Here is a 15984-nt window from a genome sequence, read left to right on the forward strand (position 1 = left end):
TGACTGGCATTTAAGGTTTGGATATGTGTCTCTGGTGCTTATGATCTAGCTATCTACGGCTGGCATTTATGGTCAGGATATGTGTCTCTGGTGCTTATGATCTAGCTATCTACGACTGTCATTTAAGGTCTGGATATGTGTCTCTGGTGCTTATGGTCTAGCTATCTACGACTGGCATTTAAGGTCTGGATATGTGTCTCTGGTGCTTATGATCTAGCTATCTACGACTGGCATTTATGGTCTGGATATGTGTCTCTGGTGCTTATGATCTAGCTATCTACGACTGATATTAAAGGTATGGATATGTGTCTCTGGTGCTTAAGATCTAGTTATCTACGACTGGCATTTATGGTCTGGATATGTGTCTCTGGTGCTTATGATCTAGCTGTCTACGACTGGCATTTAAGGTCTGGATATGTGTCTCTGGTGCTTATGATCTAGCTATCTATGACTGGCATTTATGGTCTGGATATGTGTCTCTGGTGCTTATGATCTAGCTATCTCTGACTGGCATTTATGGTCTGGATATGAGTCTCTGGTACTTATGATCTAGCTATCTACGACTGGCATTTAAGGTCTGGATATGTGTCTCTGGTGCTTATGGTCTAGCTACCTACAGCAAGCATTTATGGTCTGGATATGAGTCTCTGGTGCTTAAGATCTAGTTATCTACGACTGGCATTTAAGGTCTGGATATGTGTCTCTGGTGCTTATGATCTAGCTATCTACGACTGGCATTTAAGGTCTGGATATGCGTCTCTGGAGCTTAAGATCTAGTTATCTATGACTGGCATTTAAGGTCTGATATGTGTCTCTGGTGCTTATGATCTAGCTATCTGACTGGCATTTAAGGTCTGGATATGCGTCTCTGGTGCTTAAGATCTAGTTATCTATGACTGGCATTTAAGGTCTGATATGTGTCTCTGGTGCTTATGATCTAGCTATCTACGACTGGCATTTAAGGTCTGGATATGTGTCTCTGGTGCTTATGATCTAGTTATCTACGACTGGCATTTAAGGTCTGATATGCGTCTCTGGTGCTTATGATCTAGCTATCTCTGACTGGCATTTAAGGTCTGGATATGTGTCTCTGGTGCTTATGATCTAGTTATCTACGACTGGCATTTAAGGTCTGATATGCGTCTCTGGTGCTTATGATCTAGCTATCTCTGACTGGCATTTAAGGTCTGGATATGCGTCTCTGGTGCGTATGATCTAGCTATCTACGACTGGCATTTAAGGTCTGGATATGTTTGTCAGGCGCTTATCATCTAGTTATCCATGTAGTACTTACTATCTAGATATGCGTGGCAGATACTTATGATCTAGCTATCTACGACTGGCATTTAAGATCTGGATATGCGTCTTTGGTGCTTAAGATCTAGTTATCTATGACTGGCATTTAAGGTCTGATATGTGTCTCTGGTGCTTATGATCTAGCTATCTACGACTGGCATTTAAGGTCTGGATATGCGTCTCTGGTGCTTAAGATCTAGTTATCTACGACTGGCATTTAAGGTCTGGATATGTGTCTCTGGTGCTTATGATCTAGCTATCTACGACTGCCATTTATGGTCAGGATATTTGTCTCTGGTGCTTATGATCTAGCTATCTACGACTGATATTTAAGGTCTGGATATGTGTCTCTGGTGCTTAAGATCTAGTTATCTACGACTGGCATTTAAGGTCTGGATATGTGTCTCTGGTGCTTATGATCTAGCTATCTACGACTGGCATTTATGGTCTGGATATGTGTCTCTGGTGCTTATGATCTAGCTATCTACGACTGGCATTTAAGGTCTGGATATGTGTCTCTGGTGCTTATGATCTAGCTATCTACGACTGGCATTTATGGTCTGGATATGTGTCTCTGGTGCTTATGATCTAGCTACCTACAGCAGGCATTTATGGTCTGGATATGAGTCTCTGGTACTTATGATCTAGCTATCTACGACTGGCATTTAAGGTCTGGATATGTGTCTCTGGTGCTTATGATCTAGCTATCTACGACTGGCATTTAAGGTCTGGATATGTGTCTCTGGTGCTTAAGATCTAGTTATCTACGACTGGCATTTAAGGTCTGGATATGTGTCTCTGGTGCTTATGATCTAGCTATCTATGACTGGCATTTAAGGTCTGGATATGCTTCTCTGGTGCTTAAGATCTAGTTATCTATGACTGGCATTTAAGGTCTGATATGTGTCTCTGGTGCTTATGATCTAGCTATCTACGACTGGCATTTAAGGTCTGGATATGCATCTCTGGTGTTTAAGATCTAGTTATTAATGACTGGCATTTAAGGTCTGATATGTGTCTCTGGTGCTTATGATCTAGCTATCTATGACTGGCATTTAAGGTCTGGATATGCGTCTCTGGTGCTTAAGATCTAGTTATCTATGACTGGCATTTAAGGTCTGATATGTGTCTCTGGTGCTTATGATCTAGCTATCTACGACTGGCATTTAAGGTCTGGATATGCGTCTCTGGTGCTTATGATCTAGCTACCTACAGCAGGCATTTAAGGTCTGGATATGCGTCTCTGGTGCTTATGATCTAGTTATCTACGACTGGCATTTAAGGTCTGATATGCGTCTCTGGTGCTTAAGATCTAGTTTTTTATGACTGGCATTTAAGGTCTGATATGTGTCTCTGGTGCTTATGATCTAGTTATCTACGACTGGCATTTAAGGTCTGGATATGTGTCTCTGGTGCTTATGATCTAGCTACCTACAGCAGGCATTTAAGGTCTGGATATGAGTCTCTGGTGCTTATGATCTAGCTATCTACGACTGGCATTTAAGGTCTGGATATGTGTCTCTGGTGCTTATGATCTAGCTATCTACGACTGGCATTTAAGGTCTGGATATGTGTCTCTGGTGCTTATGATCTAGTTATCTACGACTGGCATTTAAGGTCTGATATGTGTCTCTGGTGCTTAAGATCTAGCTATCTACGACTGGCATTTAAGGTCTGGATATGTTTGTCAGGCGCTTATCATCTAGTTATCCATGTAGTACTTACTATCTAGATATGCGTGGCAGATACTTATGATCTAGTTATCTACGACTGGCATTTAAGGTCTGATATGCGTCTCTGGTGCTTAAGATCTAGTTTTTTATGACTGGCATTTAAGGTCTGATATGTGTCTCTGGTGCTTATGATCTAGTTATCTACGACTGGCATTTAAGGTCTGATATGTGTCTCTGGTGCTTATGATCTAGCTATCTCTGACTGGCATTTAAGGTCTGGATATGCGTCTCTGGTGCTTAAGATCTAGCTATCTACGACTGGCATTTAAGGTCTGGATATGTTTGTCAGGCGCTTATCATCTAGTTATCCATGTAGTACTTACTATCTAGATATGCGTGGCAGATACTTATGATCTAGCTATCTACGACTGGCATTTAAGGTCTGATATGTGTCTCTGGTGCTTATGATCTAGCTATCTCTGACTGGCATTTAAGGTCTGATATGTGTCTCTGGTGCTTATGATCTAGCTATCTACGACTGGCATTTAAGGTCTGGATATGCGTCTCTGGTGCTTAAGATCTATTTATCTACGACTGGCATTTAAGGTCTGGATATGTGTCTCTGGTGCTTATGATCTAGCTATCTACGACTGGCATTTAAGGTCTGATATGCGTCTCTGGTGCTTAAGATCTAGTTATCTACGACTGGCATTTAAGGTCTGATATGTGTCTCTGGTGCTTATGATCTAGCTATCTCTGACTGGCATTTAAGGTCTGATATGTGTCTCTGGTGCTTAAGATCTAGCTATCTCTGACTGGCATTTAAGGTCTGGATATGCGTCTCTGGTGCTTAAGATCTAGCTATCTACGACTGGCATTTAAGGTTTGGATATGCGTCTCTGGTGCTTAAGATCTAGCTATCTATGACTGGCATTTAAGGTCTGGATATGTTTGTCAGGCGCTTATCATCTAGTTATCCATGTAGTACTTACTATCTAGATATGCGTGGCAGATACTTATGATCTAGCTATCTACGACTGGCATTTAAGGTCTGGATATGTGTCTCTGGTGCTTATGATCTAGTTATCCATGTCTAGTACTTACTACCTAGATATGCGTGGCAAATACTTATGATCTAGTTATCTAGGGCAGGTAGTTAAGAGCTGGATATGTCTGGCTGATACTTCCAATCTTGATAGCTATGGCTAAAACATATAATCAAGATATGTATACCTAAAATATGGATACATGTAGATGGCGCTGTAGTTAATATTACTGGATGAACAACTTTGTTTTGCAGGTCAACAGTTACCCCTCATGTGCTTTGCTCTCTGCAGGTGAAGCTACAGGATTGTCTGTGCCCTCTGAAGAAAGAAATGGAGTACATTCTGGAATCTAAATTCAAAGAGGAAGAATATAACACAATGAGGGTGAGTGGCAGCCATGCATCCTGTGTATTTAAATGTCTGCCATTGTGTATGTGAAGATCTGTGCGAAGGCCTATCTAGGTTAGCAATACAGGGAAGCCAATGGTTTACCCTACAGCCTGGGTCGTACCTCAACAAGGAACAGGTGTTAAAATCCCTACTAAGAGAATAGGACTGTGTATCAGGACGACAGAACTGCAGAATGTAGGGGACTGGGTCCTTCCACACCATCAGAGACTGTCAGCCCAATTCCTGGCTCGCTCATAGTGCATCACCCAAACCCCTATCCTTACCAAGGTGGAAGGTGATTGTGGCCACCTTAACTCTAACAGCATACGGTTCAAAGCCGGAGGGTCCTAGGGAAGTTTTTAGACCACACAGGCTTTAATCGCCAATAACAGAACAATAAACAGTAAGAAATCCTGAGGTCTACAAAAGTGCTTAAACAAGTGTGGAAAAAACCACTACTGACTGGTTTATAAGAAAAAGAGGGAATTGAAACAGAACTAGTAATTAAGCCCAACAGAGCTAGTTATGGGCATTTTCATTGTGGCAACCTAACATGACACTCTGACTCCAGGGAAGTGGTGGAAACTGACCTTATCTTTTTGTTGTAATACTCATGCTTGCCCAAGCGAAACACACGATAAATAAGACATAAGTTTCCAATACATCTATTTCCAATCTTAGTCTTGCATTGAGAGAACGGGCTGTGATAATTAAGCAGTTGAAACATATCAAAGTTACCAGCATTATGAACGTGGTAAAGAGAATGAATACTTCAACCTTGGTGAATGATTTCTAGGTATTCCTACATAGCCATAAGCCTATAATGGGAGCATAGTGTGTGTACCCTCTGCCTTTGCCCGATCTAAGGGATTACCTTATAGTGATTGTAGGTTGACTAGACCTTTGGATCCGTGTCATGTGCATGGAAACCTACTGACCCACTTACCCCAAGTTCCACCACTCGTGCTCCATGTATGCTGATGGAATGGTGTGCAACCACAGTAACACTGGCCTTTGGGCTCCATTCTGGTAGGCCTTGTACTGTTCATGTGCACCAGACAGAGGTGAGGTTGCTTTCGTAGACCATGAAAGCGTATTGTTGACATACTGAAACTGGAGATATTCCACTCAGATACTGAAGCCGGGAAAGAGAAGACAACCTCTCACTTAGAAGTTGTATAAGGTGATTTCTGATACAGAGGGCTGGTTACTTGTCTTCCTGCATGACAGGTACATCAGGGTTACACTAACCTTCATAGACAGATCCAGCGGGGGCGATGCAGAGATCCCAGAGCCACTTTGCACTGCCCCACAAGGGGATGTGAAGCACGCCACCCTGCACTGCAGTGCGCAGGGGATAGGGGAAAATAACAAGGAGTAACGGAAATAATACTCCGCTGCCTTCTTCCTAGCGAAGCTCCGGTTCCTGGACCTCTAGGCATGCCCGTACACTAAGGTAATCCCATCGACTCCTCACAGCGTGCTGCAAATGGGACAACAACCTACAACATTACTTGGTTAGACACTGTCATCCCTTTCTCTCTCTCTCCACAACTGCTATCTAACCTCCCTCTCCCTCCCAGCGGGGCACTCACCAGCACTTGTATGTCGATGTCCATAAGGCAGTTGGCAGCAACAGGAGAGGCGGGACAAAAGAAAGGTTGAAAACAAAGTTAGCGCTGAAAGCTCTCTTCTTGAGAGTTGCACAACATCAGGGATCAAAGTAATGAAAGCCACGATGGGCGCGATACGTCTCACGCCTACCGGTGCCTCTGTTGAGGAGCCTCTGCCAGGCAGGGTCAAGGTCCCTACACACCTGAAGGGCTGTAGCGCAGTTTCTCTCTTCGTGCAAAAAATCCAAAACAACGGGGTCCAGTTTCAGCAGCGGATACGAGCGCGCAGCGAGGAAGTCCTCCTCGTCCGCTCGCGTCTGTGTTCAAAGTCTCAGTGGGGTTTGGTCTTGACCCGCGCCGTAGCGGGACCACGGGTGGCTCGAGTAGCAGGAGCACACCCAGTTCCTACCGCGCATTTGTAGAGCCTCAGGTGCTTCCAAGGAAAGTCTGTCGCGCAGCGCACGGAAAGATTGGTGTACTGGAATGCAGGCGTCTCCCTTGTGGCAGCAGATGAAAACACGGACGGTGAAGAGCATACCGGGTTTCACCACGTTCTCATTTCAGCTTGGCAGTACACAGCAATGGAGCACGCACAATGGAATCCTGCGGGCACTGACTCTCGTCAGTGACAAGCACCGGATCCCTCGGTGTGTCTTGTTTTCGTCTGTCAGATGCCTTCTGACAGTGGTGAGTTTTTGGATACCGAGGCGATAGCCTCATTACTCCACATTCATTTTGAGTTTTTTAGTCGCTGTTCAGGTTGTCTTATTGATGTGTGACGCTTTGTCACAGTTGAGGTTGGATCACAAGGTCAGCGCTGTGATAGGCTGTGGGTTGGGTTTGCAGAAGTGTCAGCAAGTTTTATCGCAGAGTCTTGTTTTCGTCTATCAAATGTCTTCTGACGGTGATGAGCTTTTGATGGCTGCCACGGCAGTTGCCTTCTGACAATGATGAGTGACAAGCACCGGATCCCCCTAGTGGAAGGCTAGATGTAGCAGCCCCTCCTCTGGGAAGAGCCGGTTGCCTGCACAAGTGCACACTGGTAGGTGTAGTCCTCCTACCTGCCGCTCCTGGGAAACGGTAGGGGATGCAGTTTCTGTTGTCAGAATGTGAAGGATCTTTTACAGGGGAGCTGCCCTTTTCCTCTCTTCCTTGATCACTGTCAGTAGTGGGTGTTGTAAGTCAAGGCGCAGTCTGCTCACACCTCTTTGGGCCACTGTAGGGGGTGCTGACGCCTGGAGACAACCCTGCTGCGAGGAGCATCACTCAAGCAAGGGCTGGGTCTAGAGGACAGCCTCCGAAGACACATGAAAAGGGAAGGGACCCCAACTGGTTGTGTAAACGAAGACTGGGACTCCACATACTCTCTTCTGCTCTGTATGAAAGTGGGAGCCCCTAGCCCAATTGTTGTTTCAGTTCCAAGTTCTTTTCAACAACGGAGGGTGTACTTTGAAGAGTAATCAGAGAACCCCCACGGAACCAAGGGGTGGTGGCCACAGTTACCTGTAAGGAGTACGCATGGGCAGCTGCACAGTTGGTCATTCACCTCCGTGCAGGCAGCTTGGTTGAGTACATGTGACAAAGGGCTTTTCTGCAGAGCAAGAGAAGCACCTTTCAAATGCTCAATGCGGATTGCAAACAAATCACACGCCCCACTCTGCCCCAACCCCACATCTATTGCAGGGTTCACATCCCAGACCCAGGGCCTCTGCCTTCAGCGGATGAAGCTAAACAGATGCTGCTCTCTGGATAAAAGTAAACAGGTGCTTCTCTTGGGGTGAAGGTAAACAGGTGTTGCTCTCGGGATGAAGGTAAACAGGTGTTTCTCTCGGGATGAAGGTAAGCAGGTGCTGCTCTCAGGATGAAGGTAAACATGTGGTTCTCTCGGGATGAAGGTAAACAGGTGCTGCTCTCAGGGTGAAGGTACACAGGCGTTTCTCTCGGGATGAAGGTAAACAGGTGCTGCTCTCAGGATGAAGGTAAACATGTGGTTCTCTCGGGATGAAGGTACACAGGCGTTTCTCTCGGGATGAAGGTAAACAGGTGTTGCTCTCAGGATGAAGGTAAACAGGTGTTGCTCTCAGGATGAAGGTAAACAGGTGCTGTTCTCGGGATGAAGGTAAACAGGTGCTGCTCTCGGGATGAAGGTAAACAGGTGCTCCTCTGGGGATGAAGGTAAACAGGTGCTACTCTTGGGATGAAGGTAAACAGGTGCTCCTCTGGGGCTGAAGGTAAACAGGTGCTGCTCTCGGGATGAAGGTAAACATGTGGTTCTCTCGGGACGAAGGTAAACAGGTGTTGCTCTCAGGATGAAGGTAAACAGGCGTTGCTCTCGGGATGAAGGTACACAGGCGTTTCTCTCAGGATGAAGGTAAACAGATGTTGCTCTCAGGATGAAGGTAAACAGGTGTTGCTCTCAGGATGAAGGTAAACAGGTGCTGCTCTCCGGATGAAGGTAAACAGGTGCTGCTCTCAGGATGAAGGTAAACAGGTGCTGCTCTCGGGATGAAGGTGCACAGGCGTGTCTCTCGGGAAGAAGGTAAACAGGTGTTGCTCTCAGGATGAAGGTAAACAGGTGTTGCTCTCAGGATGAAGGTACACAGGTGCTGCTCTCGGGATGAAGGTAAACAGGTGCTGCTCTCGGGATGAAGGTAAACAAGTGCTGCTCTCGGGATGAAGGTAAACAGGTGCTCCTCTGGGGATGAAGGTAAACAGGTACTTCTCTCGGGATCAGAGCCGGTCCTAGGATTTCTGGGGCCCCAGGCAGGACTGGAACATGTGAGGCCCCTCTAATTTGCATAAGATGTAGTATCACAGCAAGTGACATCTTAGTAAGTGTCAACTGACATTTTCTGGCACTGTTGAAGTAGCTTTGCAAGAAGCTACTTCTCTAATGTGGATATCACTGAGATGGCTACAAATAATAGCCCTAATAGAATAAGTGCAAATATTTTAAAACTCTGTTATGTGGAAATGCAACACTTCAAACTGGGTTGAAAAACTAGGCCTATATCTCTCCAAAATCGATGTTTCCAGATTAGTGCATGAATAAAATTCTAAGACAGACTGACCCATAGCTGTACAGTGGATCTTCAGGTGACTCCCCGATACTCCAGGTGCACCAATGAAGTGCAGGGTTAAGGCATTTGGCTTTAGCAGGCATGGGCATCAACACAAAGGGATCCATGCTGGTTCGGGTGAGTGACATGCAAATGTCCTGTAAATAACAGAAAGTACTGATTAAAGAAAATAAGAGGATGAGATGATACAGGTTGGGTGGCAGGAGAACCAAAAGCTGGACCATTCCCTCAAACTGAATGCCTAAATCCAGCAAATACATTGTTAAGAGATGAAAATAACTGAACTAACCTAAAGATATAAATTTGGGATGGCTAAATAGGGACAAGAATGGGTATCCAGGGGACAAAACTGCCAAAAGCTACAATGGGAGTCGGTCACTAAACAAACAAGTAGTAAATTAAAGCACCAAAACTATTGGATTTATTATAGCGGACTCAGTGCAGTTTTCCCTTACAAGGAAAGGAAATCTAGCAATGTGCAATAAGTTGGGGAGGTGGTGTTTGACTTTCAAAATAAATCCCCCATAATCCCTGGGATTTGCATTTTAAGTCACATTTTAAGTCGCATATCCTTAATAGCTGAGAAGACACTTGCCAAATTGTGAAGGGTCCAGGCACGTCGCGTGACTAAAATTTAGCCTAAAAAGTAACAACCAAATTTCACCTACCCTCAGGTAAATGCACTGGATCTTGGTTAAAGAGACAATTGAATACAAGATCCTTGAAAGACCATGTCCATCAACCATAAATTACTCCAGTCATGCCCTAGGCTACCTAATTAAACACTTTTGGTCCTTCCAATTGCCAATATCAGATTTGCCTTCCTAAAACTATTGACCACCCACTCACCTATGCTCAGTGACTGGCTTATCACGCCATGTGTGACGATGTACTCTATGGAATGAGGCACTCACTCCACAGTCAGCTCCCCACTGCACCCCCCTTTTCCTGTATGCTGCCTCATCTTCTCACCTCCAAAGCAAGGCTCATTCAAACTGTACTTCTGAAAAGCAGCAATTTTCCCAGGCCTCACATCACTCCTTGAGGTTTGGGATAATTTGTTGGGGAAGAGGCGCACATCATCTTGTGCTTGCCCAGGCCTGGCCTGCCCATTGTCATTCTGCACTTGACAGTGATCAGGTTATCTTTGGGAGCATGACCAGACAGACCCTGTGCAGCAGCCTGGTAAATGTATTTCAATACTCTTTTGGACAGGATAACTAATGTGTAGTATATATGGCTCAAGTTACTTGGACAGTTAGTGACAAATGATAAACTTTAAAACACGCTGGAGCAGATACCTAATAGACCTTGAAACTACTTTTACAAGATATTTGGGCTTCTTCACCTTCCCCTTTCATCAGAATGTTTTTGTTAAATTACACCAAATTGTGCAGGTAATGCAAATTTCTTTAGTTATTGTTCTATTGAAAGAGATGAATAAAAATACCACACCAGTTATACGTTTTTTCTCAGAAGATTTAAGATGCACCATAGCTCAAGACTGAGACATTTCCAGCCCTGTGCAGCTAGAAAGGAGAAGGATCTACCTCCAATATGTTTCCTTTTAATTTTAGGATGGCACAGGAGCATGGCTGGTACAGAGCGTAGGATTCTGGAATAAAAGGAAGGAACAATATGGTGCTGAAGAATGAGCGTGCCCTTATATGCAGTGCACAATGGCAAATGGATAGATCGTTTGGTAGCCGGAATCAACAGAAAGCAGAAGGAGCATTTAGGGCAACCTCAGATTAGAATCCTATCACTGTTCTTAATGATCTGAAGGGTACCAAATGCAAAAGTTGGGAAGTTCAAGACAGGGAGCACTTGCGTAATCTGGTTGTGAGAATATAATTGACTGTACAACAGTCTTGTGGCTGTGACGGATAAAAATGCAGCATTTTGTGTTGCATATGGATGTAGTAGAAGTAAAAAAATACAGGGGTATATTCACAAGAACGTGTGATAAGTACCGAAAGAGTAGCGTAAAACAACTTTCAATATCGCAGCCCATCGTGGGAAAACAACCCCGTATCAACGTGGAATTCACAACAAGGCGGTACCATGCAATAGCAACCAAATAACGCGGACAATGTCAGAGTCAAAATCAACGCCACGCCGCAAAAATGCGAAACTCAAACTCGAAAAATCATGCGATGAGGCAAATCGTGGTACAGAAATCAGGGAAGACCAGCCACAGGCTTGCAAATCCCACGCGTCTGGCGGAACAATGCACTAGAAAAGCAAGAGAGAAAAAAGTCAAAAAACAATTCAAACTGCGTAGCAACATGGAGGCACCCAGACCGAGTGTAGAGGACAAGCCGAACACCACAAGCCCCACGGAGGACCAACCAGGAAACCCGCGTTTGGGGAAGGGCAAGGACAAGAGGAAGAGGAAGACAGGGTTCAGTCCGCGGGAAGACCGGATCCTCGTCACGGAGGTGACCCAGCACCATCAAAAACTGTTCAGCACCTCCACTGCGGCACTGGCAACCCAAACCGAAATATGGCTGGCCATCGTCACCAACGTCAATGCAGTTGGAGTGTCGAGGAGGTCACTGGAGGACGTCAAGCGGCGCTGGGATGATCTGAAAAGGCAGACCAAACATAAGCTCACCGCCAACAGAGAGGCATCAACGTCGACTGATGGTGGGCCTCCTGCGACACAGGAGGACCTGGATGAGCTGGAGCAAAAGGTGGCCACAGTCAGCAGTGAGGAGACGGTGGCATGATTCGGGTCCTCGACACAGCACAACATGACCTGACCCAACAGCAACAGGGTGAGTAATGACCAGGGACGGGGGGAGATGGACACAATAGCACACATGCACAATCAAGTTTAGCACACTGCACACCCACAATAACTGTGGAACATGTCCCTGATTGCCTTGGCACACTGCAGCACACATGGAAATTCCAAGTAGGCTCCCATCCACAATGTGCACAGAGGCCCACCCCCCTATCACCAAGATCACAACCGACTCATGCACATGTGCTGAATCCAGCAAAGCAGCGGCTCTGTGACCCACACTGACTATGCAAGTAACACTGCATGTCCAATAGCATGGCAGCTGTCAAAAACAAGCATTGGCATAGCCAATAGGCCTTACCTTTGGGGCCTTATAAGTGTTTAGCCATGCAGCACATTATAATGGGTGCTGTGCCGCCAGAAATTGAAGAGCTATACAATTATTTCACACTGGGTCATGCAGTCTGATTCAGCAATTAATGCTATAAAATAGCAACAATTTTCTGGGGTAGGTGCTACACACTTTAAATTGACTGCCCTGTTAAAGTAGTAAGTACTTCACCTTTCACTTAAGGAAATGTTTGATGAGTAGAACTTCTCATTGAAGTGTGTCCTAGATTTCCCGGTTTTTGTTTCTGTTACCCTGAATGTTTGTGCAGTTTATCATGGCATAACACAACTTGTGTATTTATGAAGCACATGTTCACCCTGAAGGGTATCATGGTGCTGAAATAACATGTTTGTTGCTCTCAGTGGTACACATTTTATCGACTTTGGAAGGCTGAAAGGCAGAGTTGACTACCTGTGACCTTGACATCAAACACAGATCCTTGTAGTGGATGCATTAGCCCACTGAGCAACAGGTCGTGCCTACCCTTATTAGAACACTGTTGCAAGCAGAGACACGATTCATGCTTTGTCCCTTTATTTGAGATTAGCCTATTTATCTGCCTTTTTTGTATGCATTTCGTCTTTTTTGCTCTGCATTTGAGAGGGAGGACACCAGACAGTGTTTCTTACTGACATTCAATATTTTGCATTGTGTAAAATAAGCTTGTTCTGTGGTCTTGTAAAATCCAATTTCTTTTCAGCAAGTTATTCCAATTATGGAGATTTGAGCAGTTTTGCATTGCAATTCCTAAATGCCTTATCATAAATTTTGAACAAACATAGCAGACAGTGTTATTGAAGATTTTTCTCTGTACTAAACAAGAAACCCGTGTGGGCAGTGTGATGCCATTAATGAAAGCGCGCCTGTTCACACGTCTTGTTTGGCTTTCCGAGATGGCATTCGGTCCTGCGGCGTATGACGTCACTCGGCGTCTCACAAGGCCAAGTTTTGTGAGGGCCGCAATTGGCGGGGTGTCGCAGCTAGGAAGATGTCTTAGCATCTTTGTTTGAAAATGGAAATGAGATGTTGAAGCGCCGAATGCTGTTTGCACAGCTGAAATCTAAATCTGTTCATGCTATTTGTACACAGGAGAGTTAGGTAAATATACGGTTGCACAAGATGTGTTCACGTGTAGGCCTGGGCTAAATTTCCGTTCCGCTCGCGGAAATTGCGATAATTTGACATTTTCGCGTTCCGCGGAGAGCGCGAAAATGTCAAAATTTCCGCATTCTGCAGCTTAGCGATAATTTGTTTCTTGCTCGCGCTGTAAAATAATACATTCTCGCATGCGCGCGATTGCCTTACCTGGATCCCCGCGTTCGCCGACAAGTTTTCCCGATCCAGTCGCGTTCTCCACGAGATGTTGGATTGTTGGTAGCCATTTGCGCTGTCTCGCGACAGTTCGCGCCCGCAGTAATGTCATTGGTCGCGCGATCACGTCTTTCTTCTCGCAATCATGCACCGCGAGAAGAGTGAAAACAAGATGGCCGTGCCCGCGAGCAACCGCATGGGTAAGTTGGCGAGCCGCGACCATGCAGAAAATACCGCGAACGGGCGGGAAAAAAACTTCCGCATCTTCGCGATATTTCCACGTGTTTGCGGAGATTTTTAACATTTTCGCGATAATTTGCGAAAGTCACTTTCGCAAATTCCGCCCACCCCTATTTACGTGTATATTCATCAGACGACTACATTTTGTCCGAGCAGGAGTGATGCTAACAACTCCTTTTTATGACAATAACATACCCCCCAATCCAATAGCCAGTGTTTCTACCCAACTCATCATTCACTTTATTGATCTCCGAACGGTAAAATGCTGAGTTGACCCATATGGCTTAGAAGTGGGATCTGGAATGGATCAAATGCCGTATCTGGAAAAGTACTAGAGCAAGCAAAAACGAAAGCCACACCTGAACGATGTTACACATAAAGATAATATAGATGCATTTGGGCTGATATAATTTTATATTGAAATACGCAACATGCAAAGGTAGGACATGTGAATTTTCACAATTTGTTTTCCAAATTATGCACTGCATATTTTAACCTGGTCAGGTCAGGTCTACTTATGTTTCTTTTATTATTACAGTGCCAGACCTTTAATATATCGTCCATTACTCAGCTCTTTGTGGCTTATTTTTCGAAAGTGTGTTTTCACTTAATTAAAATTTCACAGAACAGACCTCGTAACATATATCCCTGCACGTGCCAGAATCCAGTGAGAGATCCTCGCTTCAATCGTGTCTTGACTTAAGCACACAAACAGTTTACAGAGGCAGTTTATTGGAGGGCTTCAGTAAGCCTTAAATGAAGCGCCAAGCAGCTATTTTTAGCTTCAAGAGTAAGGTTTTCAGAGTGCTGACAGCATTGCTGCTGATTAAAAGCACATTCGGTTGGAGCACTACAGTTTACATGCAAATGGGATTTCTAAGAAAGAAAACAAGCATTGACCCCGCAGCCGTAAAAGTAACGCCGCACGGCCATGAAAGCGAAAGTCATCGCAATCGCGGTGAAAGCGAAAGTCATCGCGATCGCAATGACGCGCTCTGTGCTAAGCATGCGAGGGATGCGCGTGCAGCATTGGAGAGGAGGAGTGAGGCGGGCGCGCTTGTGCGCGTAACAGCAAGCTGGTAGCCGGACAAAGCCTGTGGGTGGCACTTCGAAAACCCGTTTACTAAATGTCTCACCAGAGCTACGCATGCACTGGCGCAGGCGAGACCTAAAAATGACATGGCCCACAAATCGACATGGAGGTAGCCCAGTGCAGATCATATCTGTAAAGGAGCAGGTCACACTCTGACATGTCCACGTGCACCCACAACCCATGACCTACGAAACACGCAGCAGACGAACAATGCACCAGGCCACAAAATCTGTCCGAGAGCACATATGACCCAAGTCAAAAGCAAATCAGGCCCCGAAAAGCACACAATTCAAAGGCACTCCGCCTAAAAGGGAGAAGGCCACAAGAAATCAGAGCTGCAGGGGCAACTCCCCCACAATGCAGCACACACACATAGCAATCACAGGACATCAGCAACGACGGCAATGTGGTACAATGTGCAACACCAGCACCACAGGACAGAGCTCACAACAGGTTCCGCTCGTGCGTAGTAACTGTCCACTCACATCTGGCATTGCCTGACACTGTGTGATGATAATGAACGGGTACTACCACACATCCGTCATGCATTCGGAAAACACACTGACTGCCATCAAATAGCCAGCTCCCCCAAACGGTCACAATGTACATTGGCATGCAGTCTGAATGTAAACATCTGCAAATCAACAACATACATGTGAAACTCTGTTAACCTGCATCTCCCCATAACATTTCAGAGGGACAATCAACACCTACTGCAGAGCAGAACACAAACCTCATCATTGATGATGTAGAGGACAACCTGCACATATGTCAAGATACCCTCCAACGGATACTAGACAGCCTCTGCACCCCACCCCCAGGAGCAGGGCAGACTAGCTGCCTCGAGGTGACCCCATCACCTGCACAGACCACACAGCAGGAAACACACACCACCACGGCTGTTTCCCAGGACCCCCACGAACAATACATGGAGCACATACAACATGTGTGGTCTTCCCAGGTGGAGTTGGCTGAACAGCAGCGGGTGGGGTTTGAGGTCATGGCAGCCAAACTCGATGCCATGCGTGGGCGTCTGAGTCCCATTAGGGACCACGTACAGTCTTTATCGGACACCCCCTGCCCGCACCATGCTCAGCCACAG

At 45.6% G+C, this 15984-nt stretch overlaps 1 protein-coding gene across 1 annotated transcript in view; it reads left to right on the forward strand.

Moving 5' to 3' along the window:
* Positions 1-15984, forward strand: part of LOC146830251 (E3 ubiquitin-protein ligase TRIM39-like) — a 146282-nt gene that overhangs the window by 39796 nt on the left and 90502 nt on the right. The window contains exon 2 of the mRNA XM_085604451.1: positions 4307-4399. The gene's annotated coding sequence lies outside the window, so the exon portion shown is untranslated. The remainder of the gene's footprint in view (positions 1-4306; positions 4400-15984) is intronic.

Source organism: Triturus cristatus, chromosome 5_1, assembly GCF_964204655.1.
Source record: "Triturus cristatus chromosome 5_1, aTriCri1.1, whole genome shotgun sequence".
Classification (NCBI taxonomy): domain Eukaryota; kingdom Metazoa; phylum Chordata; class Amphibia; order Caudata; family Salamandridae; genus Triturus; species Triturus cristatus.